General features: G+C 42.0%; 1 protein-coding gene across 1 annotated transcript in view; it reads right to left on the bottom strand.

The window, feature by feature from the left end:
* LOC136872640 (uncharacterized) overlaps positions 1–19,116 on the bottom strand; it is a 92,799-nt gene extending 73,683 nt beyond the window's left edge. Inside the window, exon 1 of the mRNA XM_067146448.2 lies at positions 19,089–19,116. The gene's annotated coding sequence lies outside the window, so the exon portion shown is untranslated. The remainder of the gene's footprint in view (positions 1–19,088) is intronic.
* Between the last annotated feature and the right edge of the window lie 476 nt (positions 19,117–19,592).

The following is a 19,592-nucleotide window of genomic DNA, read 5'->3' as shown; positions in this document are numbered from 1 at the left end:
AATATGATACTGTCTGATTATAACCATTTCCGAGCGAATAGTATTGACGGCGGGATTAGTTTACCTCGTGTGCTGACCCCGGCTCTGATTCCGACTTGGGTGTACAGCCACTCGATAGTGACACAGATGAATTACTGCGGAACAAGGTAAGCTGACGTTGAAACCTCCTGCATGACGATTGTAATAATAATAATAATAATAATAATAATAATAATAATAATAATAATAATAATAATAATAATAATAATAATAATAATAATAAAAATGCCGGGCTGAGTGGCTCAGACGGTTAAGGCGCTGGTCTTCTGACCCCAACTTGGCAGGTTCGATCCTGGCTCAGTCCGATGGTATTTGAAGGTGCTCAAATACGACAGCCTCATGTCGGTAGATTTACTGGCACGTAAAAGAACTCCTGCGGGACTAAATTCCGGCGCCTCGGCGTCTCCGAAAACCGTAAAAGAGTAGTTAGTGGGACGTAAAGCAAATAATAATAATCATCATCATCATCATCATCATCATCATCATCATCATCATCATCTGTTTACCCTCCAGGTTCGGCTTTTCCCTCGGACTCAGCGAGGAATCCCACCTCTACCGCCTCAAGGGCAGTGTCCTGGAGCTTCAGACTCTTGGTCGGGGGATACAACTGGGGAGTATGACCAGTACCTCGCCCAGGCGGCCTCACCTGCTATGGTGAACAGGGGCCTTGTAGGGGAATGGGAAGATTGGAAGGGATAGACAAGGATGAGGGAAGGAAGCGGCCGTGGCCTTAAGTTAGGTGCCATCCCGGCATTCGCCTGGAGGTGAAGTGGGAAACCACGGAAAACCACTTCGAGGATAGCTGAGGTGGGAATCGAACCCACCTCTACTCAGTTGACCTCCCGAAGAGTGGACCCCGTTCCAGCTGTCGTACCACTTTTCAAATTTCGTGGCAGAGCCGGGAATCGAACCCGGACCTCCGGGGGTGGCAGCTAATCACGCTAACCACTACACCACAGAGGCGGCAATAATAATAATAATAATAATAATGATAATAATAATAATAATAATAATTTGTAGTACATAATCTTCACTTCTCTCGCTTATTCATAAATCGCCCGTGAGTAGCAGCTCATTTCTATCAGGAATCAGGCCATATATTTAGATAATAATAGTGAATAATAATTAAATAATATATTGAACCCTTTAGGTCCATATTGAGGGGTACCTACCTTCCTTACCTATCAGCAAAGTTCATGAGATCTGTCTCTTGGGTCGTTTCGGGTTCTTCGTCACTTGCAGAGGTAAAGGTAGGGTTCATTAATTCTAATCTATCTACCGGAATGAAAGGTCTGTTTAAAAGATTCCTATTTATTCAGGAAAATTCTGAAGCATGTCAATGGTATCATAGAAGTCAATTGTGTCCACTGGACACCACAATCATTTTTACATAAATGTCAGAACACTGGTGTGAGACTTTAACGTAATTGCCTGATGGGCATTCTTACTAGAAACCATTGTCTCAATTATTAATCATTTAAGAAAGGAAAGTCTGGAAATCCTTAAATTCGGCTTCCACGTGAGACCACATGTACCATCATAGTGATTCGTTATGGTCCAGCCCTCGTAACACGAACTCTGGACTCTGAGTATAATTAAGGCCGTCCAATCGGTGTGTGCCACACAGTGGTTCTACGGCATGGACCCTTAATTGAATCGATGTGACCTGCGTCTATGTCATGGACCGACATCTAATCTTCTAAGTTACTTTAAAGTCATTGTGGATGATGACCGCAAGGAAATGATGCTACAATGGCATATGGCCCTAATCTAAGTCACTGAGGTTGATGACCCCCTGACCATCCAAGTTTCTAGGCTGAAGGCTAAACACACTTAAGTTACATCGGTTTATGACCAAAGTTCCACTTTACTATCCCCAGCACATTCACTGCTCAATCATTCAAAGTTCAATAATTACAACAATAGCAATGCTCACAAACTTAGTGGCAGAAAAATCCATTTCCTTCGGATATGTCCCCTTAATCGTTACTTTACATGTTAACATTCCCCAGAAAACAAACTAAAATTTCCAGAATGCATCTCCAAGTTATTCGCTTGATTAAAGTTATTTCAAAATGCGGTTTCACTGAATTTAATAATTAAATAAATTTAAATGATTTAACGAAATGTTAAAGATCAGTAAATTTTATCTCCGCGGACTCTGGTTTCTTCACAAATTCCTACGCAGCTGTGATGTGAGTTCAATATTGCGATGTTTATCTGGCTGGAAAAGAATTGTTACATCATTCATGTCCAGCTATATATATCCTATCTCGTGATATCATGCTTAAAAATCTAATCTAGTCCTAACCGTTATTAACACTTGGATATCCTAATAATCTACGCACAAACCAAACAACTCGCCATATAATTACGATGTCATATCTCGTCATTACCATTATGAATTTTGCACACCCCTCACAGACAAACCGATCATCACGACCATCGCTCTATATTTTGGACAACCCTGAAATTGGGTTACTCTGTTCCTTATACTCAAAGTTCGTGATTTCAAAAGTTCATTACATCCCCAATTACAGTATTTCACAATACTCAGATCATTACCGGCTATGAATTTCAACTAAATCCAGCATTTTAACGTTTCCCCTGGCCGAGAATTACAGTACAATCTCAAGTCCACTCCTTTCCCGCTATCATAGCTGAGCTCTCTCATCCCCCCAAGCTCGCTTGGCAGTTACAGGAACCACCTGGTTTATTCACAGTTGACTGACTTCTCCAAATGCTCCCTTTAAACTCTGCCGACATAATTAAACAAATACGATATTCTAACCAACAAAATACACAGATTATGCTTCAAGATGCCCACATTAACTATACGCGTCGCCAATTGATACCGCTATGGATTTCTATGAATTTCTTTCCATTCCCAACATTATAAAATATTCCTCGGGCTATCATGTCCCGGCTTCAAATGACAGGACTATAACCTGATTCGCACATCTCATCTCAACTCATATAAATCATTCCTCGGGCTTCCATGTCCCGGCTTCAATGACAGGTCCAACCTGGTTCACAAAACTAACCTCTGTTTCCCAGCTCCACAATTATCATCGACCAAGAACTGGAATAAAATCCCCACTAGAAATCCCGACGTCTAATATCGCACAATGCATTAATCATGAATAACTTCGCATAAATGATATCGTATTTAATAACTTGATTTTTACGAGAAATGACTGAAACATTCTACTAGATCTTTTATTGTCAGTCAGACACGGTTTAAAATTGGCATTTAAAAAAAAAAGTTTCTCTCCGTGACCAAATTCATCACCCTTGGCTCTCACCCGACAGCGCGCTTCCACTCGATTGAAAATGAGTGACCATGGATTATTATTATTATTAACGTCAAATTGCAGACAGAAGAATTTTACGTCGAATGAACATCTTAATTTGACATCACAAAATATAGGCAGTACACTCACATGGATGACGATCTACATTGGACGTGATATCACTTCGGAACCCTATTCAATAACTTTTACAACACTATACGGCACTCGCAAGACTTCAAAAATTTATCCAAGTGGAAATAAAACAAATGACTCTTTTAGTCGTACTCTCACATTTACAAAACTTAGTAGGGTGACCACTGCGTCGTATATCCCCATTCAAATACACTTTAAGAAATCACGAGACAGGATATAAGAGGTAGTAAGATGGAAAGTCACCTACCTCATGTCTTCATGCCAGTATTCGTCTTAGGGCTCACCTGCGACCCTGGCATTTTATTTAGCCATTTTTACATTCATGGCTTCACAATTTATTATTATTTCTTCAGGTTTCCTGGAATAAAGCATTAAAAAAAAGAAAATACCCTTCACTTGTTTGCTTGAACGCACACGATGGACTATAATTATTTCCGCACACGAATTACTTAATCACATTAGAATTTATTCAGTACTTTGACCGTCCTATCTGGTATAATTATTTCACTCAAGAAAACTATCTCCTCATGGAGTCAAGATTTAGCCGCAATGGCTAAATTCTGCAGTTGAGCTCAGTCTACTTTCGTTGGTTTGCTTTCGCAGAGCAGCTCAACAAATTTTCGTCCGCTTTGTATCACAAATGCCGGAGAAGGAAGCTTCGTCATGGCGTCCCTTCATATTTATAGCAGTTACCCCCTCTCTTCGGATCTCTCCCTTTGCCGCCAAGAAAATTTCTATACATTTTCTGACTTACCTAAACTGCAATTTCAAGAGTTTTGAAAGTGACTACATGCTTGCTACATTTCTGGCGGTAGTGTTCACGGACATTTAAAATTTTTACGGGTTCGATTTGTGAGATGATTGACCTCCTTTGATAGGCACTATATTTTTTTGACTTGGCGTGGTCACGCCATGTACACGCGGTTTGAAATAGTTCATAAAAATGACTTGAGATTCTTCCGCCGTCGACACGTGTGGTTGACGTCACGTACCCCAGAGCGTGGGACCGAAGGTAATCACCCCCTCGTCACGTGTCAACTCCATGCTATCAAGAATCCAACTTTAGGTTTAATTGTCATATTATGCATAATGTTCTTAGGGCACAAAGGTCATGGGTTCAATATATATATATTCTCAATAATAATAATAATAATAATAATAATAATAATAATAATAATAATAATAATAATAATAATAGTAATGATTTAATGAATGTAATGCTTACTGTTTATGTCAAAAGAATTCGTCCGCAATGCTTTAAGCGTGAAACTGTAGTTAGTAGGTTAAAATTGTGAAAGCCTCCATGGCTCAGGTGGCAGCGCGTTGGCCTCTCACCGCTGTGTTCCGTGGTTCAAATCCCGGTCACTCCATGTGAGACAAAGCGGAGGCGGGACAGGTTTTTCTCCGGGTACTCCGGTTTTCCCTGTCATCTTTCATTCCAGCACTACTCTCCCGTATCATTTAATCTCATCTGCCAGTCATTAATCATTGTCCCAGATGAGTGAGACAGGCTTCGGCAGCCTATCCTCGCCGCAAGATGGGGCTTTATTTATTCCATCCCTGACGCGGTCATTGACTGGAAAACAGATAGTAAGTTTTCACATTTAAAATGCAATTCAGTAAATTTATTGTTTAAAGATGTAAGCAGTTAAAAAACTGTATGGGATTCTAACACGCATACGTTAATGTATTCATTATTTTACATTCATTCGAGATTCAATCCGTGAGCTGTGCTGTATTATAATGGTGGAGTACAACTTTGAATTGCGCGCCGGCTCATTTGGCAACCACGGCCAGTGTGAGGAGACAATGACGTCACTTCCGCTTTAGTCTGCTCAAAAGGTGGTCCGGAGAATAGTTAACATGCAGGACACATACGGACCGGAAATAATAAGAATGCAACTGCCCTGACAATGTTTTATCGCTTCAAATTCTCGATGTGATGACCGTTTTTCTTTATGCACATTTGGGCCCGGTGTCCAGTAGAACGTCTTGTGCGCTGAATTTTTCCACGTGTCCGTGATGAGTTGCCGGAGCTGGTCGGGGCTTTTCGGCGCTTGAGTGTAAAAGACGTTCTTGAAATGTCCCCACAAGAATAAGTCTAACGGCGTTAAATCCGGCGATTTTGCGGGCCAAGAATCAGGGCATCCTCGTCTTATCCGTTTTTCTGGCAGTTCCGTGTTCAGATGGTTACGAACGGGTAAAGAGGAATGTGGCGGAGCTCCATTCTGTTGCAACCACATCGTCAAACGATCGTGCAAGGCCACATCCTCCAGCAGCAGTGGGAGTTCCTTGCGCAGAAGGTGTAGGAAGAGTGGACCTGTCCAATGGCCCTCAAAGAAATAAGGTCCAATCAGGCGATGCCCCAAGATTCCACACCACCCGTTCACTCCTCATCGTACATGATGGGCCACACCCAGTGAGGGTTGTCGGGACTCCAAGAGCGCATGTTGTGGCGATTGACGTTCCCATTATTGTAGAAGCGCGATTCGTCCGAGAACAAGATGTGCGATACGAATACTGCATCATTGTTCAACATGCCCAATAACCACCGACAGAACTCCAGTCTAGCTCCGAAATCCCGCCAGTGGAGCTCTTGGTGTAGCTTAAGATGGTACCGGTGAAATTTATGTTCATGGATTATTCGCCAAACGGACGGTTGGATGGTGTTCATCTGTTGTGCAGTCGCCCTTGTACTGATGTGTAGATTATTACGAGCTGCCTTCAGAATGGCCTCTTCTGTTTCAACCGATGGAACATGCCTATCGCGGACTGGTGGCTGCTTGGAAATCAGGCATTTTGTCCTTAGGCGTCTTTCAACCCGGCAGAATGTCGCAGCAGCCGGCTGTCGCCTGTCGGGATACTGTTCCTGGTACAGACGTAGTGCCTCGCACGCGTTTTATCTTGCTTCTCTATAAATGAGGAGCACGTCAACGTATTCCTATGTCGAAAACATGCCGAATTACAGCAGAGATTACAGTACATTCAGGCCCTAACCAGCGGAGTATGCGCAGGGCACAAGATGAATAACAGCGACATTCTACTGTTTGAATGTGGAAACATGGACCTGTGTTTACGTATTCAAATATAATACCGATACAAAAATATTTGAAAGATGTAGGATTCCAACCGCCGATGGCACATTTTGTCGATTGTTAGGCTAACGCCTAACCACATCCACTACGCTACGCTGCTGAGAACATACTGTTAGTATGACGAGAGCAGAGTACATAAGCCATCCGTTTCGGCGTTTAAGACATTAATTACTGCACTGTTACCTAGTTTTATACATTGATTTCGCTCTTCATTACACACGGCCATGAGACACGACACATTGCCATACTTACATGGTCAAAGGATGTCACTACATGATTTCAAAGCGTTATGTTTTGCGAGCGGACGATATAACCTGTCTGTAGGCTTCACAATCGCGTGCAAAATGTGCTCACTGGACATTAGTACTACAGAGTACGCCTGCAGGGGAATATCCACATTATAACCATGTCACACGTTAGTTGGGTTGCATAAATATACTCTGTATATTTCGACGTCCAGATTCTCTCTAGATAAATTCTGGACCTCTCATTATATTACTACAAAAAATACACTTTAAGTATTTCTCGCATCTGAATAAGTAATTCAGGTTGTGATGATGATGATGATGATGATGATGATGATGATGATGATGATGATGATGATGATGATGCTTGTTTATGGGGCCTAATATCTAGCTCATCGACTCCTAATTGTACCAGATGGCCGCCGCAAGTACACAGCGGTGAGGGGACTTCTCCTCTCCTATCATATGGTATAAATGTATAACAACATAATGCTTCACAATACCCAATTCCTACGTCGCTGGTTTGGTCGTGGTTCATCTACATTACCATAGTTGTCATGCAGTTCTAACATTTGCAACCCTGTCAATCATTATGGTGTATAATCAAAGTACAAGATTTGCAGAATGCTATAAATGTCTCTTTTCACAGTATTGTATTGGACATGCTCAGGAGCATGTTCATATACGGCCCGAAGAGATAATTTCAAAACTACCACACAGTAATACTTTCAGAAAGGACATATCCTCTGTATATTTTATTAATACCCGAGCATTCGATTTCTACATTATGTTTTTTTATTACTTATTCAGTGTTTTAATTATTTTTAATAGTCAAAAATATAGCTCGACGTCCAGATTCTCTTTAGATAAATTCTGGACCTCTCGTTACATTACTACAGAAAATATACTCTGCGTACTTCTTCCATCTTGATATGTAACTTAGGCTGTGATGATGATGATGATGGTGGTGATGATGATGACGATGATTACGATGTTTGTTGTTTATGGGGCCTAACATAGGTCATCGGCCCCTAGTTGTACGAGATGGCCGCCGCAATTTCACAGCGGTGAAGGGACTTCTCCTTTCAGCAAGTAGAAGTGTGTTGCTATAGCATGGCCGGTCAGAATAGAATAGAATAGAATAGAAGAGAATAGAATACTCCCATCTCTTAGTTCCGAGTCACCTGAAAATTGAGAAAGAGCAGTATTTTATCGCAAATCATTAAATTCGATACAGGAATTACATTTGACTATTTTTACTATTGTCATTAATGCCTTCATGGCCCGTACTTATAGACATGATATAGGCTTTCAGGCTTATATTGTGTCAAGAAAATAAGACGAAATTCTTTGCTTTTCACAGAGAACTTTGCTCTGCGTCATCAGAAGAAAATCTCGACTGTTCACGAGAAAGGCTTCTCAAGGAATGAGGTTTGAATTTAGACTTTGTAATAGAAGTAGAAGTGGTATGTTCATTCGTCACCAGATGGCTCATCGGACGCTGTCCAGTGCTAGCGTTCGAAGCGGAAGCTGACGGAAACATCAGAATCAGTCGCATAACAACGGGAGTACACACAGATGAAAGTATGACATAGATAGAAGACTGGAATGAAACATCTGGCGAAGAGAACCAGCATAAAAAAATAGCCTTTGTTGGCTCCTCGGATGGAGAGGCAGCACATCACATTCAGCGAGCTGGCTGGTAATGCTGCTAGTACGGAATTTTGTCGTTGCCTACGTAACTCCGCAACGGTTGATGCTCTTCAGTTTCACAAGGACGCCTTGTCTTGATGATCCATATGCTGCACTACCGTAGTCTAACCTCGATCAGATGTGTGCCGCATACAATCGTAGGAGCAACGTGTCAGCAGCTCCACTTAGTGCCGCTAAGAAACTTCAAAATATTCAGTTTTTTAGTGCATTTATGCACATGTGGCTCACACAATGATTTACTTTCGGAAAGGAGACCAAGAAATCGGTATGTGTCAACTTATAGGAAAAGCCACTCTACAACCTCTCCCCATCCGCCCTAAAAAGGAAACCTTAAAATGGGGGTGAAGAGTGCGCTTCCGGCAGAAGGGAACAACAAAGGTCTGTGCAGTTGAAAAACCAAAGCCAGTTTCTAAGGTCCACTGTTCTATTCTCCCAATAATTATTTAAGCGGCGAAACACTTTTAAACTTTAACACCAAAATCAACATCGCATTCATGGATGTAGATGAAAACTCGACGTCTTTCCCCTAATCAGAGGACGAAGTGATTAACTCCGAGTGCTTTTTTCGACTCCTTACGGTGGTGGGGTCTCTTCCTATCAGGGAAGTGCGCAGGTATTTCCATAATGTGTCGACTGCATTTTAATCAGTACAATGGTTTTACTTCAGATACTGACAACATGAACACTGTTCACGAAGTGAACCACTATAAAATTATTATGTATCCGTGATCCGATATAACTTACAGTAAATACGTAGAAAGAGACAAAAATGTCGGTCGGTCGGTCACTTGCTTTCTTGGCTTACGCTGCGTGAACCATCAACGATAGACCCCAAGTGTAAGCGTACAAATTATAGAGCATAGAAACCTCTACAACAAAAAAAGTCCGCGATGGCACATACTTATTTCCAACCGGCTGGCCTCTAGAAGCGATTTTATGCTACAGTCTGCTGTAAAAAATATAACTCCTTAAAATTAAATAAATATTTCCATATTACCCTCGAGTTCTCACCTACATAAATTGTTTGACCTCTTCCAGTATTGTATAAGGATTACAATAACCTTGTCAGGATATTATTTGCATGAATGTTTCAGAAGTTATTGCCATTTTCGACTGTAGCGGTAATAAGGACCGGCGAGTGCTGTCTCATATCACATGACCTCACGCAGAAAGCGACCAGGGAGAGAAACAAGTGAGCGCGATGAGGGAGGAGACCCCCCCCTGACCTCTCCCGGTGTCTGTGCGGATGTTGCATAAGTCCATCTTTAGAGATAATGCAAGTGCTCATTAATCTGAAGAACATCAACTGTTCTCTACGATCCTCAGAGTCACTGAGTGAAGGCTGATGCGATAAAGAAGAACACACATTCAGTAGTTCATTACTAAGCAGATATTCTGTTCATCAACCAAGAGTGTGCCTGCCTTGTGCTGAATCGTTCAAACAGTAGAAGCGCCGACTTCCTGAACTCAAGTTGACGGGTTATTTCTCTGCTCAGTCTCATTGTATTCCCAACCTAGTATCAATAGATTTACTGGCACGTCGAAGAAATCCGTAAAACCGTAAAAGTAGTTAAAGATATGTCGAAGTTTTATTTTTGTTCTGGAGTGAACATAGCTAATTTATTTCCGTCCATGGCCAGCTGGAGAAATCTAGTGTTTACAGTGACTCTGTCTTCTGGTATGGGTTACAACAAAGTTGTTACTTTCACTGAGCCTGTGTCAGTCCTTCCTCGACTTCCACAAATGAAAGTGACTGGGTTGTGAGCGATGCTAGTGAGATCATATTATGCAGTCGGTCCCCGATATGAATGATGTGAAAATGTCTCTCCTTTTTTCGCGCTGACACAGATAGGTCTTATGGCGACGATGGGATAAGAAAGGGTTAGGAGTGTGAAGTAAGCGGCCGTGGCCTTAATTAAGGTACAGCCCCAGGATATGATTGGTGTGAAAATGGAGAAACCACGGAAAATCATCTTCAGGGCTGCCGACAATGGGGTTCGAACCCACTATCTCCCGGATGCAAGCTCAAAGCTGTGCGCCCCTAACCGCACGGCCAACTCGCCCGGTCTCTGGTAGGGTCGGTTGGTGCCTGCATTTCAGCGGGTTTAGCAGACTGATACGTAATAGCAATTTTCGGATCAGCGAGGAAAGCAACTGGAAACTACTCCCTCCTCATTTCCCAAGCATGCCTTATCAGTGACTCCCAGATCATCTATTACAGCTAATGACAGAGCTGTAGAGTATTCAACCAACCTTCGATGTGATTACTGAGCATACAGTACGCACATTAACTAAATGTCCGACTCGTTGGCTGAATGGTCAGCGTATTGGCCTTCGGTTCAGAGGGTCCCGGGTTGGATTCCCGGCCGGGTCGGGGATGTTAACCTTCATTGGTTAATTCCAATGGCTCGGGGGCTGGGTGTTTGTGCTGTCCCCAACATCCCTGCAACTCACAAACCACACATAACACTATCCTCCACCACAATAACACGCAGTTACCTACACATGGCAGATGCCGCCCACCCTCATCGGAGGGTCTGCCTTACAAGGGCTGCAGCCGGCTAGAAATAGCCACACGAAATTATTATATTAACTAAATAATTATTAGTAATGAACGACGCATCTGAAACTGTGCTGATACAGTGGGTCCGATTACTGGCAGGAAGGGTGGTATAATTACTGGCTAGCTTGTATCGTTGAAATATCATTCAATGAAGCTTTCTCTATGTCATTGAATGAACAATTTAAAGGGACTTCTTCAAGAAAACGTAGAATTTTTAAGCCAGTCGAGTAGCTAATGAAAGAAACACGGGATTCTTCTCAAGAAAATATCAGAATTTTACAATCACAAAATGGAGGAAGAGCGTCAACCAGTGACGAAGTGTCATCAACAGGAAAACGCTGTTCGAAAAGGGACCAAGAGTCCTTAGAATCATTGCACAAGCCCTAAACGAACCTTTCCTAAACGTGGAGAGTAGCAAGCTTAAAATAACTCGCACGACCAAAATGCTAGGTGCATGATTTGTGAAGGACTTTTCTTTGAAGTCTCAATGGGAAAACTTTGGGTGATATATTTTATGTGTTACATATGGACACAGTGATTACACGATTGCAGAAAGGGACGTGTATATTTTTATGATTTACCGATATGTAAAGGGACCATAAACACATAGCTTACGTTAAATTTAAAACAATTCCGATCAAGCTTCGACATTTTATAATCTAAAAATATTAAGTTCTTAGATTTTGTTTAGTGTATGTTTTCTTTTTAAATTGGCTTTACATCGCACCGACACAGATAGGTGTTATGGGGACGATGGAATAGTAAATGGCTAGGAGTGGGAAAGAAGCGGCCCTAGACTTAAGTAAGGTACAGCCTCTGCATTTGCCTGGTGTGAAAATTGGAGACCATGGAAAACCATTTTATGGCTACCGACAATGGGGTTCGAATCCATTATCTCCCGAATGCAAGCTCATAGCTGCGAGCTCCCAACCGCACGGCGAACTCACTCGGTTTTTGTATAGGTATGAATTATTCAAAGAGAATTGGTTTTGGTTTCAAGTTTCTTTCTCATGTATGTGAAGTGCGTTCATATTTTCCGTGTCCATTGTACTTTATTAAATACTTTCTTTGAAAGGAATTTCGGTAGCCTAAATTCAGGCCATGTTTGCGTATAACTTACAGAAATTTTACATTGCGTTTAGCGTATCATTATCTACTTTCAACTCATTTAACCCCATATCATCATCATCATCATCATCTGTTTACCCTCCAGGGTCGGCTTTTCCCTCGGACACAGCGAGGGATCCCACCTCTACCGCCTCAAGGGCAGTGTCCTGGAGCTTCAGACTCTTGGTCGGGGATACGACTGGGGAGAATGACCAGTACCTCGCCCAGGCGGCCTCACCTGCTATGCTGAACGGGGGCCTTGTGGAGGGATGGGAAGATTGAAGGGGATAGGCAAGGAAGAGGGAAGGAAGCGGCCGTGGCCTTATGTTAGGTACCATCCCGGCATTCGCCTGGAGGAGAAGTGGGAAACCACGGAAAACCACTTCCAGGATGGCTGAGGTGGGAATCGAACCCACCTCTACTCAGTTGACCTCCCGAGGCTGAGTTGACCCCGTTTCAGCCCTCATACCACTTTTCAAATTTCGTGGCAGAGCCGGGAATCGAACCCGGGCCTCCGGGGGTGGCAGCTAAACACGCTAACCACTACACCACTTAACCCCATATCATAGAGCAAATATTTCATAGACATACTTCACTGCGTCATTTCTAGACATTTCTACGGCTCATTTAGTGTAGGACACATATAGAGCTTCGGCCAAATTTTCTCTTTCGTGAAATTCGATTTGTTTCCACCTTGGTCCCACTCTACAGGATGAAGCGATATTCGCGCACTCGGGCATGTTTCTCACAAAACTTCGTCCTGCGAGTATATCTGGCAGAAAAAGGACGTTGAAGAGTGGCAGTCTGGCAACACTGTAACCACATGTAGGGTAACTGGACTACATTTACGAATTAAAAAAACATACGCCTCAACTCAGGATCGACCGCTCGACCCCATGCATGCTAACCCAAACTCTATCCACTGCGCTCACTGTAGAGCACGACTAATGTGTGCTGACATAGGTAAGTTACCCTACATGTGGTTACAATGTTGCCAGATTTCCACTCTTCAACGTCCTTTTTCTGCCGGATATACTCGCAGGACGAAGTTTTGTTAGATACTTTTTTATTGCTGGCATGTGAGGAGTCGCGCTACGACGCCCGAGTGCGCGAATTTCGCTTCATCCTGTATATCTGTTAATAATAATGATAATAACAATAATAATAATAATAATAATAATAATAATAAAAAATATGTCCTCAGCTACCGTGTACTAACATTTCGATTTCACGCAATCTAGTCTAAGCAAGCAAGCAAAGCAAAGTCACCTCCGTACAGGCCATGAAGGCCCTTGGAGGAGTGGAAGGTAAAGGTTTCCACCATTGTTAACCTCGGCACGTAATGGGGCAGAGTGATTAGCTCTACGCCCGGCCGCCTTTGCCCCCAGGAATTAACCTGGTACTTATTTTTGGTGTAGGCTGAGTGAACCTCAAGGGCCATATGCACCTCCGGAAGTGGAAATCTCGTTTCTTAAAGTTTACGACTTCCTGACGGGGAATCGAACCTACGTCCTTCCGGGCGAACCGAGCACGCCTTTACCGCCTCGGCCAGGCAGCCACTCAATGTAGACTACATGTGTGTCAATTTCGAAGTTCTTATTTCACCCTGCCAGAGCAAACATCACGAATCGCGAAATCTCGGGCGATCTATGGCTGATTTTTAATTAATTTGGTCGGGTAAACCACAAATTCTTCACCAAAGATATTTCGCATGGCGAAATACCACAGTTTATGACCATACTTGCTCAGTTACAGGAAACTCATTGCCTCAACACCTTAAATCTCTAAAGTAAAGCAGATGCAACAAAGTATCTGCCTGTGAATCTGTACAGCAGTTTCTGAACTTGTTATTAAAACATACAGTGGTTTCTAAATGCACGATGTAGACAAGTCTAAAATCATATAGCCCAAAAGAAATAAATAAGGGCAAGAACAAACGTTAAAACATAGCCGACGAAGTAAGCAAATTTTAACCGAATAAGGGCCTACTTCTGTAAAAATCTTAACAGATTATGAGAAAGGTATGTCTAAAGATGCGATTCTGTGACATAAAATGTTAGAATAGGACGATAATATTTACTTTCGTGTGCCTATTGCTAGCCTTGCGGAGTGATTGTACGGCGAACTCTCTCACGGGGTTGGGTGACGTCTGTCATGCATAAGAAAAAGCGTGTGTACATGGTGGAGTGTAGTTTTTTTTTGCTAGTGGCTTTACGTCTCACCGACGCAGATAGGTCTTATGGCGACGATGGGATAGGAAAGGCCTAGTAGTTGGAAGGAAGCGGCCGTGGCCTTAATTAAGGTTCAGCCCCAGCATTTGTCTGGTGTGAAAATGGGAAACCACGGAAAGTGGAGTGTAGTAGTGTGTGAGATATATGAGTTGCAGTAATGTTGGGGACGGCAAAAACCAACACTCCATGGGTAAATGGAGTTAACCGTTTAGGATCCCCCGATATGGCCGTGGCCACGAGGACCGAAAGCCTAGACAGTCACCACTCAGACAAGGAGCCAAACAACAGGGCAACTGTTAATAATAATAATAATAATAATAATAATAATAATAATAATAATAATAATAATAATAATAATAATAATAATAATAATAATGCCTTTCCCAAAACACCAAGATACGTCACTATGAAGCAGTTCTGAAGCCAGTAGTTCTATATGCAGCCGAAACCCTGTCTCTAAATGCCAACAAAGGACTCCTTGAAGAACTGGAGAAAAGAGAACGCAAAATTGTGAGAGGAATCTTGGGATCAAAGTACAGAAATCGAATCCATTAAAAGAGATCCAACAAGGAAGTCTACAGCAAAATAGAGAAAATTGCCGACACAATCAGAAAAAGACGGGCACGATTTTACGTTCATCTGAAAAAATGGACGGAAGAAAGTTAACTAAAGAAATCTTTCACTTTTTTGATTCAAACCCCAAAACCACAATTCCCTGGTTTAGAAATACCAAAGAAGACCTGCAAATGCTACATATCTCAGCTGAAGACGCCCTTAACAGAGATCTCTTCCGCAAGAAAATATTGACGAACGGGCTAAACTGAGACGAGCAACCGAAGAGAAGACACGGTGCCCCTTGGACAGAGGAGCGTAAGCAGGCCCACTCACAAAGAATGAGGGAAATTTGGGCTCTAAAGAAGGCCAAGTTCAGTGTCAAATGCAACAAGACTTAACGTGGTCCTTGATGGCCCCAGCGAATTATATAATAATAATAATAATAATAATAATAATAATAATAATAATAATAATAATAATAATAATAATAATAATAATAATAATAATAATAATAATACTTCCGACCGTCCCTCAATCAACTACCCAGTATGTCTGTCTTAAAAGATACAGAGGTAGCAGAATTTTAACCAGGAACTGATTTTTTTATCGTGTGAATATGCTGATTAGAGTATCTTGCATTTTATTACCCCGATTTAAAAACGCTCCCTCGAGCCTATAATGTACAATTTGTCAGATTTAATTAATATTATAGGTTTTTAAGTACCACTGTCTACATCTATGTTTTTCAAAGACTCTGAGATGCCTGAATTGTGCCACTGTAGTTCTTAAATCTGTCGACACGTGAGTGGTGTATAAGAGCGCAAGCAATATCACCGGACTAAGCTGGGATTGAACCCACCAACTTGGATTCAGAAGGCCAGCGCTTCTGCCATTGGAGACACGCACAGAGTCCGCCTACTGGTCAGAAATAATTCTTGATATCGGTTCAGATGTGACAATCCTAATCGGATACATAGTCTTCATGAGATTGGAAATGAATACTGATCATATTAACAACCTACTCTCATCCAGCTCGATAGCTGCAGTCGCTTAAGTGCGGCCAGTGTCCAGTATTCTGGAGATAGTGGGTTCGAACCCCACTGTTGGCAGCCCTGAAGATGGTTTTCCGTAGTTTCCCATTTTCACACCAGGTAAATGCTGGGGCTGTACCTTAATTAAGGCCACGGCCGCTTCCTTCCCGCTCCTAGCCCCTTCCTGTCCCATCGTTGCGTATAAGACCTATCTGTGTCGGTGCGACGTAAAGCAACTCGCGAAAAAAAAATCTTAACCAACCACTGGAATCGGAAAACTAGAATCCTATCTTATCCTGTATCAGTAAAGTGTTGCTTCTTACAGAAGTTTGTTGATAGATTTAAGGTTCACTGGTCTACCAAGCACTAATGTTGTCGAACATTTAGAAGTGAACTGTTTGGGTTTAACCTGACAGATTTCAATCAATGTTGGGTGAATGATCACTTTTTCTTTTTTTCTTTTTTTTTGCGACCGGCTTTACGTCGCACCGGCATAGATAGCTCTTATGGCGACAGAAGCGGCCATGGCCTTGATAAAGGTCCAACCCCAGCATTTTCCTGGTGTTAAAATGGGAAACAGTGGGGTTCGAACGAACTATCTCCCTAATGCGAGCTCACAGCTGCGCGCCCCTAACCGCACGGTCAACTCAAGCAGTTTTCCAAAATATAATGGCTGTAATCTTTTGCCGTAAAATAAAAAGTAGTGTTTCAATTAACTGCCGGAAAAATTGCTGGGCGGCTTGAAGCAGTTAGTAGATGATGGCGTATAGTACGATCTTGCGTATGCACTGTAGAAATATACCAATAATTCTATTTTAATGTTACGTTAAACAATGTATACATAAAGCGGAATTTTGGCAACACGAACAGAATTTCACGCTGTACTAACCTACTTTGATAACACGTCCACTATATGAAAACATCAAAATATAATGGTTTTAAAAGTTGTTTTTTTCTTGTTGCTTTACGTCGCACCGACACAGATAGGTCTTATGGCGACGATGGGAGAGGAAAGGCCTAGGAATGGGAAGGAAGCGTCCGTTGCCTTAATTAAGGTACATCCCCAGCATTTGCCTGATGTGAAAATGGGTAACCACGGAAAATCATCTTCAGGGCTGCCGACAGTGGGGTTCGAACCCACTATCTCCCGGATGCGAGCTCACAGCTGCGCGCTTCTAACCACACGGCCAACTCGCCCGGTGGTTTTAAAAGTAATCTGCATTTACGGCTGTCGCCCAACTGGCAGATTACCTAGCAATTGTCTACGTAGTCTTTTCTTAAATGATTTCAAATAAGTTGAAAATGTATCGAACTCCAACCCCTTATTCCTCTACATAAAACGAACGAATATTTACACCAATTTTACTTTTTGAACTCCCACTTTTTCATCATATTATGATCCTTCCTACTTCTAAAAAGCTCTGTTCAAGCTTACTCTCGCCTGCTAATGTCATTCCGCACTATCCCTTCACTGATAAGCTGCCCCGAACACACCGCTTAGTTGAGCAGCTCGTTCTTCCCTGCGCAAATATTGCATCATGGGTATTTGTAACACAATTCTTCTGTCGGAAATGATCCAGAGCAAACCGTGCTGCTTTCTTTTGGATCTTTCCCAGTTCTCGAATCAAGTAATCCTGGTGAGGGACCCGTACACTGTAACCATACTCTAAGTGGGCTCATACCAGTGACTTATATGTCTTCTTTTTACATCCTTACTACAAACCCTGAATACCCTCATACCCAAATGAAGAGATCTGTAAACTTACAACCTCGTTAATATGATTACTCCAATGAACATCTCCCTTTACATTAACACCTAGGCACTTAAGGTGATCTCCTCGATGTACTTTATATCCATCAACACAGAAATTAAAACTTAGGGAACTATTCCCCTTGGTGACTCTTATAACTTGACATTTCACCCCGTTTACCATCATATCGTTGTGTGCTGTTCATCTCACAAGTTTTTCGAGATCATTTAGCATTCGTTCACAATCCTGCAGTAACTCTATTTCTCTATACAGTAGGCTATAACATCATGAGCAAAAAGCCTTAATATAATTCCAGTTCTTTAGGTATATTATTTATGTAAGTAAGAAGACATGAAGGTCCAGTAATACTGCGTTGGGGAACGCCCCCTTAATAATTATATGAGATCAAATATTGCCTCACTTATTCTAAATCTATGAGTTCTGTTTCCTAGAAATGTTGCCACCAATTCAATCACAGTTTTGTCTAGTCCAACAGTCCTTATTAATCGTCAGTATTCTACCTTATTCACCAGGCAAGTTGTGAGCTTGCATCCGGGAGATAGAGGGTTCGTACCCCTGAATATGGTTTTCCGTGGTTTCCCATTTTCACACTAGGCAAATGCTGGTGTTGCATCTTAATTAAGGCCACAGTCGCTTCCTTCCCACTGCTCGGCCTTTCCTAGTCCGTCGTCGTCGTAAGCCGTATTTGTGTCGGAGCGACTTTAAAAAAATTCTAAAACAGAAATTCTACATTGTTCTACCCTCTGCAACGTCTTGGATACGTCATTAACTAAAATATCATGCAACATGAAATATTGGTCATCTACAGTATGTATAAACGTGCATGCTACTGATATAATATTTCGTTAGAATAAACAGGTAATTTGCCGGATTCCTGATCATAGACACTCATTCTCTTATGCTATGCTTTTATACCCTAATCGATCATCCCTACAAGTCTGATATCAATCGATGAACATTCGGTACACCACGTTCCCTTTAAAACTAGAGTAACAAATTAGTAATTTTTAGTGTCTGTGAATAATATTTATTCGAATAATGATTACTGAACTTCAAGTTTTGATATCTTAAGTGAACATCGATCACGTTTCATTGCAATCGGTCAAGTTCAACCATAACAGTGGGCTTGGTAGCGGTATTATATCATTATTATTATTATTATTATTATTATTACTATTATTATTATTTGTGGTAGTAGTAGTAGTAGTAGTAGTAGTAGTAGTAGTAGTAGTAGTAGTAGTAGTAGTAGTAGTAGTATTGTGTACAGTACATACGTGTGTTTGCAACGTACTTGCCCAGGCTGGAGATGGCTCTGAACTGCTCAGTCGCTGCTAGGAGAATACAGCGAATATCTGCCGCTTAAATCATATTGACCTTGACCAGTAATTTAAAGATAACCAGCACGTACTAGTAAGCGTTTGGCATTATTCGTCTTATCACGTTACAGTAACTATTAGAAAATTATATTTTGATATAAATGAGTAGAGGCCCGCCTCTGTAGTGTGATTAGCTGCCACCCCCGGAGGCCAGGGTTCGATTCCTGGCTCTGCCACGAACTTTGAAAAGTGGTACGAGGGCTGGAACGGGGTGCACTCAGCCTCGGGAGGTCAACTGAGTAGAGATGGGTTCGATTCCCACCTCAACCATCCTGCAAGTGGTTTTCCGTCGTTTCCCACTTCTCCTCCAGGCAAATGCCGGGATGTTACCTAACTTAAGGCCACGGCCGCTTCCTTCCCTCTTCCTTGCCTGTCTCATCCAATCTTCCCATCCCTCCACAAGGCCCCTGTTCAGCATA

This window comes from Anabrus simplex, chromosome 4, assembly GCF_040414725.1.
Source record: "Anabrus simplex isolate iqAnaSimp1 chromosome 4, ASM4041472v1, whole genome shotgun sequence".
NCBI lineage: Eukaryota > Metazoa > Arthropoda > Insecta > Orthoptera > Tettigoniidae > Anabrus > Anabrus simplex.
Note: the sequence above shows the minus strand (reverse complement) of the source record. Positions and strands in the feature narration are given on the sequence as shown.